At 42.3% G+C, this 17987-nt stretch overlaps 1 long non-coding RNA gene across 1 annotated transcript; it reads right to left on the bottom strand.

The window, feature by feature from the left end:
• Positions 1 to 1417: 1417 nt before the first annotated feature.
• LOC124256134 lies at positions 1418 to 14048 on the bottom strand. The gene is made up of 4 exons (XR_006892832.1): positions 13939 to 14048; positions 10254 to 10257; positions 8701 to 8706; positions 1418 to 1430 (listed from the first exon to the last, which is right to left on the bottom strand). It is a non-coding gene; the product is annotated as an uncharacterized LOC124256134 (long non-coding RNA).
• Positions 14049 to 17987: the final 3939 nt, after the last annotated feature.

Genomic DNA, 17987 nt, shown 5'->3' with positions numbered 1-17987 from the left:
AGCGATTGGTGTGCAGGTGTGTATTTCAAGAATACAGTCCACGTCATCAAGATAACATTTCTGTTGTTGAACCAGTTTCTTGACAGCAGTGGGAAGCCAAAGCGCCCAATCGCCGTGATCGAAGTAGTGATTTTGGTATTTTGGGCGCGAGACTTAGTCTTACTCCCGTGCAAAGTAGGTGTATGTATTATGCTGGACAATACGATATGGACAGTACTATACACATCTTGTCAACAAGCCCCCGTGAAGATCCAGGGTAGAGTCTGCGTCTCCCCCATCTGGTAAATGCGGGTTAAGATTGATCTTCAGCAGCCAACGCGCACTCAGCAATATTCCAGCCATATGGCAGCGGTCTGTAAATAATCGAGTCTGCACTTGAGAATCCAGTGATCAACAGCATGAGCATCAATCTAGGCAATTGGGAACCGATGACATGTGTCAACCATGTCAGTGAGCCTGACCATCCGATATTGTTTGTCGCCTCTTACGACAAGCATGGGATACTGAAGATCAATTTACATCGGATCTTCACGGGTAGCATTGGTTAAAGAAAAACCCACAGTCAGAATAAGACTGCATACATCAGCAAGATCAGTGCCGGGACACCAGTAATGGGTTTCACACATTGTACCCATTTGGAGAATCGAACCCGGGTCTTCGGCGTGACGAGCGAACGCTTTAACCAGTAAATGAGCCTAACAAAGGCTAGTAAACAAGGAAATAACGTAATCACAATCAACCGTCAGGTCGTTTTCTATCAGTGTCCGCTGAAAACAGAATACACAAATTCTATTTATGGCGAAAAGTTGTTTTTCCGGAATAGAAACGGAATTATAGCATCGTATTTAACTCAGTCGTGACACGTATCTTTAGATAGACATGAACGTTTCATTCTTCCGTAGATTCACATTCCCTATTTCGTGCTGTATGCACTCAGCCGAAAGTATCAGGTGTACAACCCCAATATATAAAATCAATACAATATCTAAAAACTAGCGCAATATGTAAAACCCTAAAGCAAAACGTAAAAACTATCGCAATTGTAAAATATTAACGCAAAATGTACAAAATGTCTTTAACGCAAAAAGTAACACCTAACGCAATATGTAAAACAATTTTTAACTTAATGTGTTCAAAATTAACGCAATAAGTAAAATCCAGTTTTAGGTTTGAATATTAGGGGTGCAGGTGGCAATCGAAATCGATTCTTTTACAAATTTGGCAAAAACTGACTTTATTTACAAAAACTAAGATATTATAATATTTCTGACAAAATAAACTTCAAAGTACTTGTTTTACAAAATTTCATTTTGTTCAGTATACTTGAAAGTATAGTCGATAAACGTATAATTTACTTGCATATAGATATATTGTAATCGATCTTATAGTCTATTTTCGAAAGTTTTAAAGGAATGATTTTATTTTTCAAACTCTGTTTACATAAATGGTATTTTGGGTCTTATTCAAGAAGGTCTTTATCTTTTGGGTATGACTCCTTCAAACTGTCCATTCCGTGGTTGATCATCTGTGATTACCGAATTGGGGTTTTAAAGAAAACCACTTATCGATCCTTCTTAATCGGTTTGAAATAAAATGCATGTTGTAGTAATATTTCTAATTTTAACTCATTGTGCATAGGGGTTCGAATTAATTGCAATTGGTACTTGGCATCGAGAGGACCATTGGACTTCGGACCTAGCAAATGATCATGGAGAGAGCGCCAATAGTTATAATTTGACTATTATACTGAAATGCAAAAGAAACGTCGTAATATTGGTGAGGTGAGGTGAAATTGGGTTTAACGTCGTACTTGAGAATATTTCGCTCATATGACGACGTGCGTGCGTGTGTATGTGTATGTGCGGCTGCTTGTACTAGCCCAGACTTAAGCTGGTTTTATAGTGCTAGCCCACTGAGATACCATGCCGCAATGAAGCATGAATACCCCACTCAGACACATTACACTTACTCCGAGCCGACCAGTCCTTGTTGTACCTATTAATGCCGAGCGCTAGACAGGGACCAACAAGTACCATATTTTAACGTCTTTTGGTATGACGCGGTCGGGGATCGAACCCGCGACCTTCCGCTCTCAGGGCGGTCGCTCTAACCACTAAACCACGGAGGCGGTCTCGTAATATTGGAAATGACATTTAAGTATCAATGGAATATTTGAACCTATTTATTTCAATATACACCGGAAGTCAAGTTTGAGGAAAACATGAATCGCGGTCGTATAGCCTGTATTGCCCAATAAAGTGTTGTTTGAGATTGAGGTTAGAAATGTTTTTGTTTGTGGAAAGGGAATTATTCACACAAACACAACATTGAAATCGAGATGCACGTGCATCATACATGCATTCATGCATAAATTGCCGGCTTGAATGGCAATCGTTCACTTGTTTTCTGAAGACAGCATCTACATCTGTTTATGAAATACTAAAAATATGTCTGTACTGATCCTTACCAAATGATATAACTCTAAAGATTTCAGTCTCACTGTCCCTCTGCTCTGGACAACTTTCTCTCTCACTGTCCCATTGCTCTGGACAACTTTCTCTTTCTCTCTCCCATTGTTCTGGACCACTATCTCTCTCACTCTATCCCATTGTACTGGACCACTATATCTCTCTCTCTCTGTCCCATTGTTCTGGACCACTATCTCTCTCCCTGTCCGATTGTTCTGGACCACTATCTCTCTCTCTCTGCCCCATTGCTCTGGACCAATTTTTCTCTGTCTCTCTGTCCCATTGTTCTGGACCACTATCTCTCTCACTGACCCATTGTTCTGGACCACTATCTCTGTCACTGCCCCTCTGCTCTGGACTACTATCTCTCTCACTCTCTCTCTGTCCCATTGTTCTGGACCACGATCTCTCTCTCACCGTCCCATTGCTGTGGACCACTATCTCTCTCTCTCTGTCCCCCTGCTCTGTACATCTTTCTCTCTCACTGTCCCTCTGCTCTGGAGAACTTTCTCTCTCACTGTCCCTTTTCTGGACAACTTTCTCTCTCACTGTCCCTCTGCTCTGGACCAATCTTCTCTCTCTCTCCCATTGCTCTGGACCACTTCTCTCTCTCTCTCTCTGTCCCATTGTTCTGGACCACTCTCTCTCTCACTGTCCCATTGTTCTCATTCTCTCACTGGGATTGTTCTGGACCACTATCTCTCTCTCTCTCTGCCTCATTGCTCTGGACCACTGACCAGTCTCTCTCTCTCTGTCCCATTGTTCTTGGATCTCTCTCTCTCTGTCCTTTCTCTCTCACTGTCCCATTGTTCTGGACCACTATCTCTCTCACTGTCCCATTGTTCTGGACCACTATCTCTCTCTCTGTCCCATTGTTCTGGACAACTTTCTCTCTCACTGTCCCATTGTTCTGGACCACTCTCTCTCTCACTGTCCCATTGTTCTGGACCACTTCTCTCTCATTGCTCTGTCCCACTATCTCTCTGTTCTGGACCACTCTCTCTCTGGACAACTTTCTGTCTCACTGTCTCTCTGCTCTGGACAACTTTCTCTCTCACTGTCCCTCTGCTCTGGACAACTTTCTCTCTCACTGTCCCTCTGCTCTGTACAACTTTCTCTCTCACTGTCCCTCTGCTCTGTACAACTTTCTCTCTCACTGTCCCTATGCTCTGGACAACTCTCTCTCTCACTGTCCCTCTGCTCTGGACCACTATCTCTCTCTCTGTCTCATTGTTCTGGACCACTATCTCTCTCTCTGTCTCATTGTTCTGGACCACTATCCCGCTCTCTCTGTCAAATTGTTCTGGACCACTATCTCTCTCACTGTCCCTCTCTCACTGTCTCTCTCTGCTCTGGACCACTCTCTCTCTCTGTCCCTCTGCTCTGGACCACATCTCTCTCACTGTCCCATTGCTCACTATCTCTCTCTCTCTGTCCCTCTGCTCTGGACAACTTCTCTCTCCACTGTCCCTCTCTCTCTCTCTCTCACTGTCCCTCTGTTCTGGACCACTATCTCTCTCACTGTCCCATCTGTTCTGGACCACTATCTCTCTCTCTCACTGTCCCTCCCTGTGTGGACCACTATCTCTCTGGACCACTCTCTCTCTCACTGTCCCTCTGTTCTGGACCACTTCTCTCTCTGTCACTGTCCCTCTCTCTCTGGATTGTTCAACTTTCTCTCACTGTCCCATTGTTCTGGACAACACTTCTCTCTCACTGTCCCTATCTATCTCTCTCACTGTCCCTCTGCTCTGGACCACTTCTCTCACTGTCCCTCTGCTCTGGACCACTCTCTCTCTCACTGTCCCTCTGCTCTGGACCACTCTCTCTCTCTCTCTGCTGACCCTCTCTCTCACTGTCTCTCTGCTCTGGACCACTTTCTCTCTCTCACTGTCCCTCTGCTCTGGACCAACTTTCTCTCTCACTGTCCCTCTGCTCTGGACAACTTTCTCTCTCACTGTCCCTCTGCTCTGGACAACTTTCTCTCTCACTGTCCCTCTGCTCTGGACAACTTTCTCTCTCACTGTCCCTCTGCTCTGTACAACTTTCTCTCTCACTGTCCCTCTGCTCTGGACAACTTTCTCTCTCACTGTCCCTCTGCTCTGGACAACTTTCTCTCTCACTGTCCCTCTGCTCTGGACCACTTTCTCTCTCACTGTCCCTCTGCTCTGGACCACTTTCTCTCTCTCAACTTTCTGTCCCTCTGCTCTGGACCACTTTCTCTCTCACTGTCCCTCTGCTCTGGACCACTTTCTCTCTCACTGTCCCTCTGCTCTGGGACTCTCTCACTCTCTCTCACTGTCCCTCTGCTCTGGACACCTTTCTCTCTCACTGTCCCTCTGCTCTGGACCACTTTCTCTCTCACTGTCCCTCTGCTCTGGACCACTTTCTCTCTCACTGTCCCTCTGCTCTGACAACTTTCTCTCTCACTGTCCCTCTGCTCTGGACAACTTTCTCTCTCACTGTCCCTCTGCTCTGGACCACTTTCTCTCTCACTGTCCCTGCTCTGACCTCCTCTCTCTGTCCCATTGTTCTGGACCACTTTCTCTCTCACTGTCCCTCTGCTCTGGACAACTTTCTCTCTCACTGTCCCTCTGCTCTGTACAACTTTCTCTCTCACTGTCCCTCTGCTCTGTACAACTTTCTCTCTCACTGTCCCTCTGCTCTATACAACTTTCTCTCTCACTGTCCCTCTGCTCTATACAACTTTTCTCTGTCCCTCTCACTGTCCCTCTCTCACTGTCCCTCTGCTCTGGACAACTTTCTCTCTCACTGTCCCTCTGCTCTGTACAACTTTCTCTCTCACTGTCCCTCTGCTCTATACAACTTTCTCTCTCACTGTCCCTCTGCTCTGGACAACTTTCTCTCTCACTGTCCCTCTGCTCTGGACAACTTTCTCTCTCACTGTCCCTCTGCTCTGGACAACTTTCTCTCTCACTGTCCCTCTGCTCTGTACACCTTTCTCTCTCACTGTCCCTCTGCTCTGGACAACTTTCTCTCTCACTGTCCCTCTGCTCTGGACAACTTTCTCTCTCACTGTCCCATTGCTCTGGACAACTTTCTCTCTCACTGTTCCTTTGCTCTGTACAACTTTCTCTCTCACTGTCCCTCAGCTCTGGACAAATTTCTCTCTTACTGTCCCTCTGCTCTGGACAACTTTCTCTCTCACTGTCCCTCTGCTCTTGACAACTTTCTCTCTCACTGTCGATCTGAACTGTGCTCCCTCTCTCTTTGCCAATTTTACCTGTTCTACTCTACTCTAGACTCATCTAGTGTTCCCCTTCATTTCCAGGAAAGTAGCCAAGATATGTAACTGGACTCTGTCCGGGTAGAATCTCTTTGGGTAGAACTTGTGTCACTGGTCCGTCTGACCATTATCATAAGATTCTTGATACAACCATGAGAACCAGGTGATCGCCATATGTCCCGCTTATGGTCATATTCCTTAAGTAGTGATCCCACTGAACCTCTATATAATTGGATCGATGTGCTCCTTCTGCATCGGTAGGTACCCGTCTCATGTTTGATACTACTTCTGAACGCAAATTTTCAGGTGACCGGAAAACTCCTAAAGTTTGAAGCTCACCTGATATGGATGAAAACAGACAATTTCTGTCCCCTGGAGAATTCATTCTAACTTCAAATCCATATGAATGGAAATTGTCCAAGCCATCTTCTTTGGACAAAGGAATCCAAACCTGACCTTATGCCTCGTTTCGTTTAATTTATTTTTCATTGGATTCCTTTAAACCCTCTGTGACTTCAGACTATGAATGTAGGCCAACTTACCTCACTTTATATTTGCCATGCTTATCTTGAGCAGTTATTGTCCCCTTAACTACTAGTGTTCTCGGTGTGACAAGTCTTTTCATGCCCCTCCTGCGTGGTAGCCGGATGTACAGTTGTTGTCCTGCCTTCAGCTGACATGATGGATTAGTCTTCTGTTGCCTCTCTATGGCGTAAGATCCGCCTCCGTGGTGTAGTGGTTAGAGCGTCCGCCCGGAGAGCGGAAGGTAGCGGGTTCGATCCCCGACCGCGTCATACCAAAAGACGTTAAAATATGGTACTTGTTGGTTCTTGCCTGGCGCTCGGCATTAATGGGTACAACAAGGACTGGTCGGCTCGGAGTCAGTATAATGTGTCTGAGTGGGATATCCATGCTTCACTGCGGCATGGTATCTCAGTGGGCTAGCACTATAAAACCAGCTTAAGTCTGGGCTAGTACAAGCAGCTGCACATACACATACACACGCATGCACGTCGTCATATGAGCGAAATATTCTCAAGTACGACGTTAAACCCAATTTCACTCACTCTATAGCGTAAGTGTGTTCAGCTTCGCTGGCACGAAGACTGAAAGACTCTCTCTCTTTTCAATAAGTATCCAAATCCTTTCCCCAGGACCTCTTTGCACGATACCCGTCAAGATCCGGGTAAGAATTAATTGGTCTTCAGTAACCTATGCTTGTCGTAAGATGCGACTAACGGGATCGGGTGGTCAGACTCGCTGACTTGGCACATGTCATCGGTTCCCAGTGGCGTAGATTGATGCTCATGATGTTGATCACTGGATTGTTCACTCGATTATTTACAGACGCTGCCATAAATCTGGAATATTGTTGAGTGCGGCGTAAAACTAAACTCAGTCACTCACTCTTCAATGTCCATGGTATCTAAAACTACTCCCTCACCATTCAAGAAACATAAATGTATATTAAACAAACATCGGCTTTACTTTGATGTGTAATGCCCCTATAAATCAGATTTCAATTGAATTAGAAATGATAATAATTTTGACAGAAATATTGCAATATCTCAGATAATTTGAAATTCAAGGAAGTGACGTTTCTAAAACAATGAATCTCAGTCGCCAAGGCTTATAAACAACAACAAAAGCTTGATTTTACATATTCCGTTAATATTTTACATATTGCGTTAAAAATTGTTTTTACATTTTGCGTTAGGCGTTTACGTACTGTGTTAAAGACATTTTGTACATTTTTCGTTAATATTTTACATATTGCGTTATGTTTTACGTTTTGCGTTAAGTTTTTACATATTGCGTTAGTTTTTACATATTGTCTTGATTGTATGTGTTGGAGTTCTTGTCTCGGTATAAAGTGAACCTAAACCTTAACTGTTCAACTCATTCGAGATAGTATTAGAGAGTTCAATTTCATTTCTCTGACTTAAAACGTCTTTTAGAAATTTATTCCCAATGAGAAGCGAATTCGAACTGAGGGACGACGGAAGGGCCTTGCTGGCAATTACCAGCGACGGCATTTTTATCATAACTTATTCTTTGGACTGTGCGGGCTCTGAGGTGTGTTAAGATTATTTCCTTCTGTGAGTCTGACGAGTACTTTCTCCGCTTTCTAGGATCCTAATTTATTACAGACATTCTTGCCCTCCCCTCTCCCCCACCATCCTCCCTCACCACCCTCCCTCACACTCATATACACCACACGCTGAAGTATGTTAACATTGCATCACTCGATGCCGTCAGATGCGCGCACCGTCCTGTTTAAGACTTTCCACTCACCTCTCCTCCCTTCTCCATGCATCTACAGCAACATTGCATCACGTCGCTTGTACAGTCATACCCTACCACTTGGCAGTAAAACACCTGCACAGAAAAAACCCCGTCCTGTTTCACGTCATCAAAACGTGCTATGACGTTACTCTCAAGGTCAAATAACATTCCAATTCTTACGTACGAACTAAAATAGCTCCTATCAGGTCTTCGTCGTTTGAAGATGCTGGCTCGGGTATGTCCGTATCCTTTCCGTTAACGCTCGTGCATAGCTGTCACTCTACGAACATCCTCGGATATGTCCGTATCTATACGGACATTCCCGAGCCTCGAGGCGTACTCAATGTACCCTATTCAGCTTTCGCACGCAGAGCCCAAAATAGCTATTGCTTACAAACAACGACTTAATGCTTCTCCTTAACCGTGGCTGATGACTCATGCTCTGAATATAGACAGAACCCACTTATAGAATCGCGATCTAAATTAAAATTTTAAAAATACGTATGATTAATGGTTTGTTTGCGAGCATATAGATGTATATATATATATAATCTGAATTGACCAGATTCGTAAAGAAGGAATGTACTGGTAAACAGCCCACGTTGGTGTGATGCATTACATTAAATGTTATACTAGAGCGTTCTTGTATAGACAGAATGTTCTCGTGCCGTGGACGTGATGCTGGCTTTGTGAATACACGCATACCTGTCAGAATAGACTCGCAAGGTTCGATACCCTCTGGCAAAATAGACACAGTTTTTAACCACCTCCCACCTAATTCTGTAGGTGTGATTGTGTCGAGTCCAAATAATACTGAAGAAGGTTATTACCTTGCCTTTTCATAAATTCTTTAAAGGGCTTTTAGTAGTGATACACATGAAAGGGGAATATATGGGTGTCAGCTCCTGTAATCTGTAATGTGGCACATGACGATCACAGTCACGACGTCACGACGTAACGACGTAACGACGTTGACAGTGTAGTCTTACTCCTTTATCAGAAGTTGCCCCTATGTATTTATGTTTACGGGACCTCATTAAAAGGCGTTGTGAGACCTCTCCACGACACAAGAAAGCAGGTTGGTTGGTTTATTGTTTAACGTCTCACACCAGACAATCCAGTGATCAACAGCATGAGCATCGATCTCACACCAGACAATCCAGGGATCAACAGCATGAACATCGATCTACGCAACTGGGTTACGATGACATGTGTCAACCAAATCAGCGAGCCTGACTATCCGACCCTGTAATATTCTGCGACCCCTAATGACCCAAACATGCTCTGTGGGATTAAGTTCTGGACTCCTGGTGGGACAAGGTACAGTTGATACTGCTTCTTGACATAGGAAATCAACAACGGCACGTGCTTTGATGGTTTTGTTGTTCAACGCCGCACTCAGCAGTATCCCAGCTGTATGGCGGTGGTCTGAAAATAATCGAATCTGGACCAGACAATCCAGTGATCAACATCATGAGCATCGATTTACGCATTTGGGATACGATGACATGTGTCAACCAATTCAGCAAGCATGACCACCCGATCCCGTTAGTCCCCTCCTACAAGTATGGGTCACTGAAGATCAATTCTAACCCGGATCTTCACGGATACAGCAAACGATGTACAGCAAATAAATGGAATTTCGTCTACAAAGGTAAATCGAAGTGTTCGTGGTTTCAAAGATAGTCCTTTGCGTGTTGTGAAGAATTTAAATCTCTTGGAAGATATTATAAGTTGTTCACTGGTCACGAGGGGGACATGGGTTCATGTACCCTCTATGTTTGTTTATGTTCCCTGAGCCCGAAGGACGAGGGGATCATAAACAAACATAGAGGGTACATCAACCCATGAGCTCCGATTTACCTTTGTAGACGAAATTCCGTTTATTTGCTGTACATCGTTTGCTGTATCCGTGAAGATCCGGGTTAGAATTGATCTTCAGTGACCCATACTTGTAGGTAGCGACTAACGGGATCGGATGGTCATGCTTGCTGTATTTACCTTACTGAACACTTTAATGTTAATTTTGAACTGTTTGAAGCACGGATATTCGATCATAATAAGGAGTACCGGAGTTAGGCAACAGTCCAAACACCACTAACACGAAGTACCAAACGAATACCCACAGTTCGGCATTTCCAGAGGTTAACATAGAAAATGTTACTCGCTTGTAAGCTGGGTACACTGATTGGCTCAGCCAATCAGAAAACGACATTTATGTGTGAGGTAAGATAATACATCACGTTCATCACCATTCTCTATTAGACGAGCGAACGCTTTAACCACTGGGCTACCCCACTGCAATCTAATAGGATGAGTTCTGATGTCGCTATTCGACGTGGAAAGTTTCTCCTTAAGCCATTGCAGGATCCGCTGATCGCACAGTTTGGGCCAAATCTCAGGACATTATTATCACTCTCATTATGATCAAGGGTTTATAAGCAATATATCCCTGTTCAATCGTCTTAACCCGGAATCTACAATAGACGCCTGTGATTACTAAAATAGGGACGTCCAAAGTGGTGTTAAACTGTTTACATTTTGCAGCAAAACATCACTATCCAAGTATAGTGTTGTTACATGTCTAAATGTCAATGCCCATTTAACTGGATCAATACACCTGACTGCCCACTGATGAGGCACCAATATTAAGGTATGCAGTGAAGCGTATATATTCCACCAAGGGAGATTACTCTTACAACTGTTCTCCAAAATGCCCATGTGTGAATATCGGGGTTGGATCGATACTCACCAAACAGTGGAGAGTTTTACTTGACAGCAACCAAAGAAGCGTACTGCACATGTCACATGACGAAATGACACATGACATGTCAGTACCACAATGACCCATGGCTGAATGGAACATGGCACATGAAGATAGTCACAGGCACTGAACCACATAAAGCCCGTGTCGTATTCCATTTTACGTACGAAAAACAAACATGGCGCGCTTCGTTGAACCTCTGCAATAAATATTGCTATTTTAATATTAACAAAGTTTACACCACTTTCGTGAATACAAGTTCGCTCGTCACTCCGATTCGATTCCCCACATGGGTACAATGTGTGAAGTCCATTTCTGATGTCCCCGCCGTGATATTGCTGCAATATTGCTAAAAGCGGCGTAAAACTAAAACTCACTCACTCATGAATAAAATATATGGTGAAAGATGATGAACTTCTCATTCGACGAGTGTTTCATTTATCACTTTCAGTATAATATTACGAGAGAGAAAAGACAAATAATATCGCAAAATCTAACAATTTTTAAGGAAGTGTAAAGGTAACAAAAGTGAAAACATGTTTTCATCATAGAATAAACTTGAAAATGTTTCGTCTGTCAAACCCAGATTTAACACTAATAACTATTAGCATGATTAATCAAAGCTCATATGAAAAACACCCATTGTGATTTTGAAGATAAATGGGACATCACAGAACGTATTTGACCTTGTATACTCCAGTGACCCGGAAACGGTAGTTGATGTATCACAGCAAGTTTCTCAGTAGCTTCTACTTGAATTTTTCTTGATGTAAGCACCAATCTTTGATTTACATTGAATATGTAGATACGATAAGATACATATAATTGTGAGGTATTTTAATGATACTCTTCCCAACAATGTCCGCCAAACATGGTATTTTAAAAGATTTGCATGAATGTGGATTGAGGGGCAGATTACCTCAGTTCATATCTCAGGTTTTAAACAACAAACAATTTCAAGTACGAGCGGGTTCAACAGTGTCTCATTATTTCAACCAAGATGAGGGCCCGTCCCTCAAGGCAGCATCCTGTTTGCCACACCTTTCAGCGTCAACATGAACAATACTACTAACGTTTAACAGTTGTGTTGATGGGTCACTTTTCCTGGATAATTTCAACATTTCATGCGTGGTAAGAATAGATAAGATTAGCTCTGTCTGAACAAAATTATGAAAATGGGCCAATGAAAACGTCTTCAAGTTTTCGAAATCCATAACACATTGTATTCACTTTTGTCGTAAATACAAACAGCACAAGGATCCAGAATTATTTTTCAGATGGTAGTCCCATCAGTGAAGTAGAATAGGACCAATTCCTGGGATATATATTTGACAGTCAGTTAACATTCTTACCACACATAAAATATTAGAAAGCACAGTGCCTGAAGGCTCTTGATTTACTAAAGGTCGTTTCAAATACTGAGTGGGGAAGGGATCAGACTAGCCCCTTTCACTTCTACAGGTCATTAAACTAAACTAGATTATGGCTCCATTGTCTATGGTGGAGCCTGCAAGGCAATTTAGAAAATAATTTATCGTGTCCACTACCAAGGCCTTAGGTTCTGTCTTGGAGCTTTTAGGGCCAATTGCGTTCAAAACAGTCAAACCCAGCATACAAGTGTGTTTTGAACCTTCTCATTGAAAACCTGCTTCCTAATCTGAAAAGGCTGGTTCCACCAGTTTTATTGCTGAGGCACAAACTAACTTTACGGCTTTGACCTACATTAAACAACAAAACCATTCAAAAGGTTTCATAATCTTTTCAGGTTCACTGTCTTGCCTCCAGGCACTTCAAAATGTCACTTCGAATCACCTTATCATCCTCAACACACTTCACAACGATCTTTGTACTGGCCAATCTGACATAGACCTTAGCTGGTTACCAGGGCACGTAGGCACAGCAGGTAACGCTAAAGCTGGTTACCAGGGCACGTAGGCACAGCAGGTAACACTAAAGCTGGTTACTAGGGCACGTAGGCACATCAGGTAACGCTAAAGCTGGTTACCAGGACACGTAGGCACAGCAGGTAACACTAAAGCTGGTTGCCAGGGCACACAGCAGATAACACTAAAGCTGGTTGCCAGGGCACTAGGGCATAGGCACAGCACATCAGGTAACACTAAAGCTGGTTACCAGGGCACGTAGGCACACAGGTAACAGGTAACACGTAGGCACAAAGCTGGTTACCAGGACACGTAGGGCACAGCAGGTAACACTACAAAGCTGGTTACCAGGGCACGTAGGTACAGCAAGTAACGCTAAAGCTGGTTACCAGGGCACGTAGGCACAGTACAGCAGGTAACACTAAAGCTGGTTACCGTAGGGCACAGGTAACACTAAGGCACAGCAGGTAACACTAAATAACACTAAAGCTGGTTACCAGGGCACGTAGGTACAGCAGGTAACACTAAAGCTGTTACCAGGGCACCAGGGTAACACTAAAGCTGGTTACCAGGGCACGTAGGCACAGCAGGTAACACTAAAGCTGGTTACCAGGCACGTAGGCACAGCAGGTAACATTACTAAAGCTGCAAAAAGGTGGGACGACCAGGTAGGAAGAAATGAACTTCGTGCATTGAAACCAACAATCGGTTATATCTACTTGTGTTGTCAGTTAAGACATGATGGGGTCATTTTACGACGAAGTATTGGCCACAGTCGGTTTACTCATGACTATCTACTTAAAGCATATTCTACTTGACTGTGAACTTCAAATGCATGTGATTCACAAGCAGTAAAACTGAGAGATATATTTACCCGCGTTAGCGGGCATGTGATTATGAAGTACTCAAGAGAAAGTAGTCTGTATCATACATATGTACGTTCATGACACATTGCCTGTTTTTAAATTTGTCTATGTTAAAAGTTAGGACTTTTTCTAATTGTAGATTATACTGTATTAACGAAATAAGTATTTCAAGAAACTCCTCTAAACTTTGTAATTAAAATGGACTTGTGTGTGCAGACTTAGTGTCGTCGCTGTATGGCTGAAATAATACGGATGCGACGTACAAGTTTAAATCAACTCAACCTATTACCTATACTGTATACAATTGTTTCTGCCATCCTAAAACAAGAAATGTCAAGAATAACCATCCCCTAATTTAAAAAATCATACCTTGAGTAGTCTTTCGTCATGCGCCTGTAACCGTTAGATGTTGTGAGTGTCACACATATGTAGGGGATATTCCAGTTTTCGAGCATACCACCAGCCAATGTCAATGCATATCAGAAAAAGTAATCTATATATCTATACAGATGAAACATTTCCAAAGGAATGGAACAAATTGTCGGATTTTCCATTAATTTCTCTTCATCGTCTGTTCATCCTTGGCTTCATCATTTGCATTTTATCAATCTTGTAAATCCAATATCCCCTACTTTTTTTAATGGTATATATGGAAATAGAACAGTAAAAAAACAAACAGTCAAAAACAGGGCAGCAAAAATATGTTTGTGCTAATTTATTGCAGGCCTTGATGTAAGAAAATGAAACCCAGATGCAGATGGTGCAACCTTAGGTAAAAACACCAGACAAAACCAGGAAGCACCTGCTGCTCAATATAAAATTACGTATAATTTTGGATTTTGGTATAGGTGCTTTAGAACATCATTTTACCAAAATCTCCTGGGTCTGATAAGATCATTTTATATTGCTACATTCGAATGGTCCTTCACTCACTGCCTGTGTGCACATCACAGTCACTGCTCCAAGTTACTCATTATTCAGGGCCGGTGGGGTAGCCTTGTGGTCAAGGTGTTCGCTCCTCACGCCGAAGATCCTGGTTCGATTCCCCACATAGGTAGAATTTGTGAAGCCCAATCTACCAACTCATCGTTCTGTTTACCAGATGAAGTCTGTGTTCTTTGAACAGCACAATATTAACATAAGATGGGTGCACGTTGATACAAATACGAGGTGTCATTCTGAAGTTTCAGGTAGCAGTGCAAGTTCTAAATGCTTAAGTCGAGTCCTCCCTGTATTGGGTCACTTGACCAGTAAATCTTTTTCATTATGTTGTGATTATTCAGCTACAAACAATCGCGGCTGTCAACAAAGTCAGTGTCTGAAGGTCTATCAAACTCCATAAATATGAGACAATGTTTGCTAAGACTGTAAAATTTACGTAATCAATTCTATATATATTAAACATTTTCCGGTAATCAAAATGCATGTGGAGTTGTTTACCGCCGTTCCTATTCATCCAATCGGTGATGTTACGATTCAGATTGTTTTGTTTATAACTAATTAAACCGAAAGTTGCTAATTTTTTTAGAAAACGAGGGACTTCGATGTTTTCTTTAACCAAAGAACAAAACATATTGACCCAATTACAAAATCATAATTCAGAATAAACACCTACCACTCGACGTGAAGTTCCTGATGTCAACGATGACCGTTGCGTTTGGCTATGTGCCGAGAAATTTGGCCAATACTTTTTTAACTTGCAGAATTTTCTATTTTGTTACATAAACAACTTGAAGCTTATATATTTAGACAGATGTGAATGTATGCATGCCATATATAACTGAAATTTTACGTTAATCCTACTTGGTAAATATTTAATGTAACTTATATATATTGACATTGTAATACTCTCCTGTCGAATGGGTTCGTCACCAGCACTGAGAGGATTAAGAAATATCTAGTGCCAGATATCTATTTCTCAAGAAAAACGAAAAGATTATTACCATAATATTATCATTATTAACGAACAATACTTTCAAGCATTGTTTTCAAAAAATTCTAAAATGAACGTTTTTGCATTGTGGTGATTAAAAAGAAGTTTTTCATGTTATCGCTCACTTTACAATTCTGATTTATTGTACTTTTACTTTTAAAAAGCAAATAAAATACAGCGTCCAATTTCTTCTTAATTAATTGGTACATGGCTTTGTATACAGCCTCAGCATGAAAACTGAGTTAAAGCTGAATGCTGTTTTTTTAAGTAAAGCTCCGGTTTGCTCTTCTTTATACTTGTCATATCATGAGTGAGTGAGTGCATTTATTTTTCCGCCGCTTTTAACAATATTCCAGCAATATGACAGGGACACCAGAAATGGGCTTCACACATTGTACCCATGTGGGGAATCGAACCCGGGTCTTCGGCGTGACGAGCGAAACGCTTTAACCACTAGGCTACCCCACCGCCCTGCTACATCATGAGTCGGAAGAATCGGGTCAGGATTGGTCTCCAGCAACCCATCCTACTGACGGTAGAGGGCTTGGTTGATGCAAGTAATACGTGTGGATCGATGTTCGTCATGTCAGTCACTGGATTGCCTGCTCCAGACTCAGTTATTTACTCTCCGACGTCATATTGCTGGGATATTGATGATCCTACACTGTTTTGACTTCGGCTGTCCTCAAGTGCATGATGATGGATACAATGTCCCCATATTTAATAGAAACATCTAACCATGAACAAGTCCGTGCCTCTGAAAGACTTTTGGACACATAAGTTTTTCCCCCGTGTTACATCGTCTAAGGACTTTGTATTTAGGTAACAGACATGCTCATGTTCAAATTTCAAAACAAATTCTTGAAAGCTCCTTTTGGGGCCTTTTAGCTCTCCATATAATATCTTTATCATATAATAGGTAGGCTGCTCGTATGATAAAGCCAACGGATAAAGACAGTAATAAAGTAGTAACTATAGTAATAGAGATCAGGTAGTAATACTTTCAGTGTGTACAAACGTTTGACGCCATGGCGTCGTCCTTCTCAATCGGCGATCGAGTCAGAATTATCCATGGTGAAGTTGGACACACTACTGTGGTAATTAGCATTATCAAAACAACTCTAAGGTACTTGGACTGACATGTTACAAGTTGCAAATTGCGAAACAACTTAATGAGGATACTTGGGGTAACAGGGTCAGCTTTCATACCACTGCTTGTGGTGACAGATAGTATTCCGACGTTTGGCCAGCGTTGGGTGTCAACGTTGGCCGTCAGCGTTGGCCCAAGGTTAACATGTTTTGCTTAACGCTGGTTCACCGCTGGGCCAACGTCGGCAAGGAAACGAGGCCCAACGTTGGCCTAACGTCTGTTCTATTCCTCAATACCCACAGGTTTGTACGAATCCTGCAATGCTATGCATGACAAGCACTACATTCTTCAAGTTGAATTCACTTTGGTCTTTGGATCCGGGAATCAGCAGCTCATCTAATTGCACCCACTGATGGCTGCATGCGTCTGTACAGCTTTATGTTGGCTCAAGCAATATGTTTCGGAATACAATTAGTTAACTTATTATGATTTTTGAAAACAATTGATCAGTAGGAATATGATTATATTTACAGTACACGGAATGCTTAGAGTTTAAGAAAGGATTGTTCTGAATTGTTCACTTGGAATGATATCATGTATATTTTTGTACGATTGTCACAGTCAAAAGCGAAGTTGACAGTTGAAGAGGAGTTTCTCATTTTCAACCATAAAAAGAACCAATCTCCCTTTGCAGATGATACTACCGATATTCTTCGGTGGTCATCTTGTAAATGGCTGTCCTTTGGCCTGGCTGAGTGAATGAGTTTTGTGTCATGCCGCTTTTAGCAATATTCCAGCAGTATCACGGCGGAGGACACCAGAAATGGGCTTCACACATTTTACCCATGTGGGGCATTGAATCGAACCTGGGTCTTCGGCGTGACGACCGAACGCCCCTGCCATGTAGATGCATGTCACTTTAAACACTGAATTTAGAAGATTTTCCGATCACGACCATCTAAATGATAATGGCTAATTCGAATTTCTTTAGATGCTGGAATGCTACATTTTTTACCTATCGGGCATGTGTACCAATCCTGCAATGCTATGCATGACAAGCACTACATTCTTCAAGTTGAATTCACTTTGGTCTTAGGATCCATGAATCAGCAGCTCAACTAATTGCACCCTCTGATGGCTGCGCGTCTGTACAGCTTTATGTTGGCTCAAGCAAAACGTTTTGGAATACAATTAGTTAACGTATTGTGATTTTTTTAAAACAAGTTTCAATACCATGGTCAAATGTATTACAAATGATTTAAAACAATTAAAAAAATATTGATTTTCAAATTAATAACCATCAGACAATTGGTATCTACAAGACCAACATAATGTGAAACATTTGAAATTTTCTTGGCCTCAGCCGAGACATTTATCAACCAGGGTATGAGAGAGACGGCAAAATAGTATATGCATCCAATGTCCCACGATCTATTGCCTTGAACAACCA

Source organism: Haliotis rubra, unplaced genomic scaffold, assembly GCF_003918875.1.
Source record: "Haliotis rubra isolate DU_JTF1 unplaced genomic scaffold, ASM391887v1 Scf62, whole genome shotgun sequence".
NCBI classification, from domain to species: Eukaryota; Metazoa; Mollusca; class Gastropoda; order Lepetellida; family Haliotidae; genus Haliotis; species Haliotis rubra.
The sequence above is the reverse complement of the archived record's forward strand: the minus strand, read 5'-3'. Positions and strand labels throughout refer to the sequence as shown.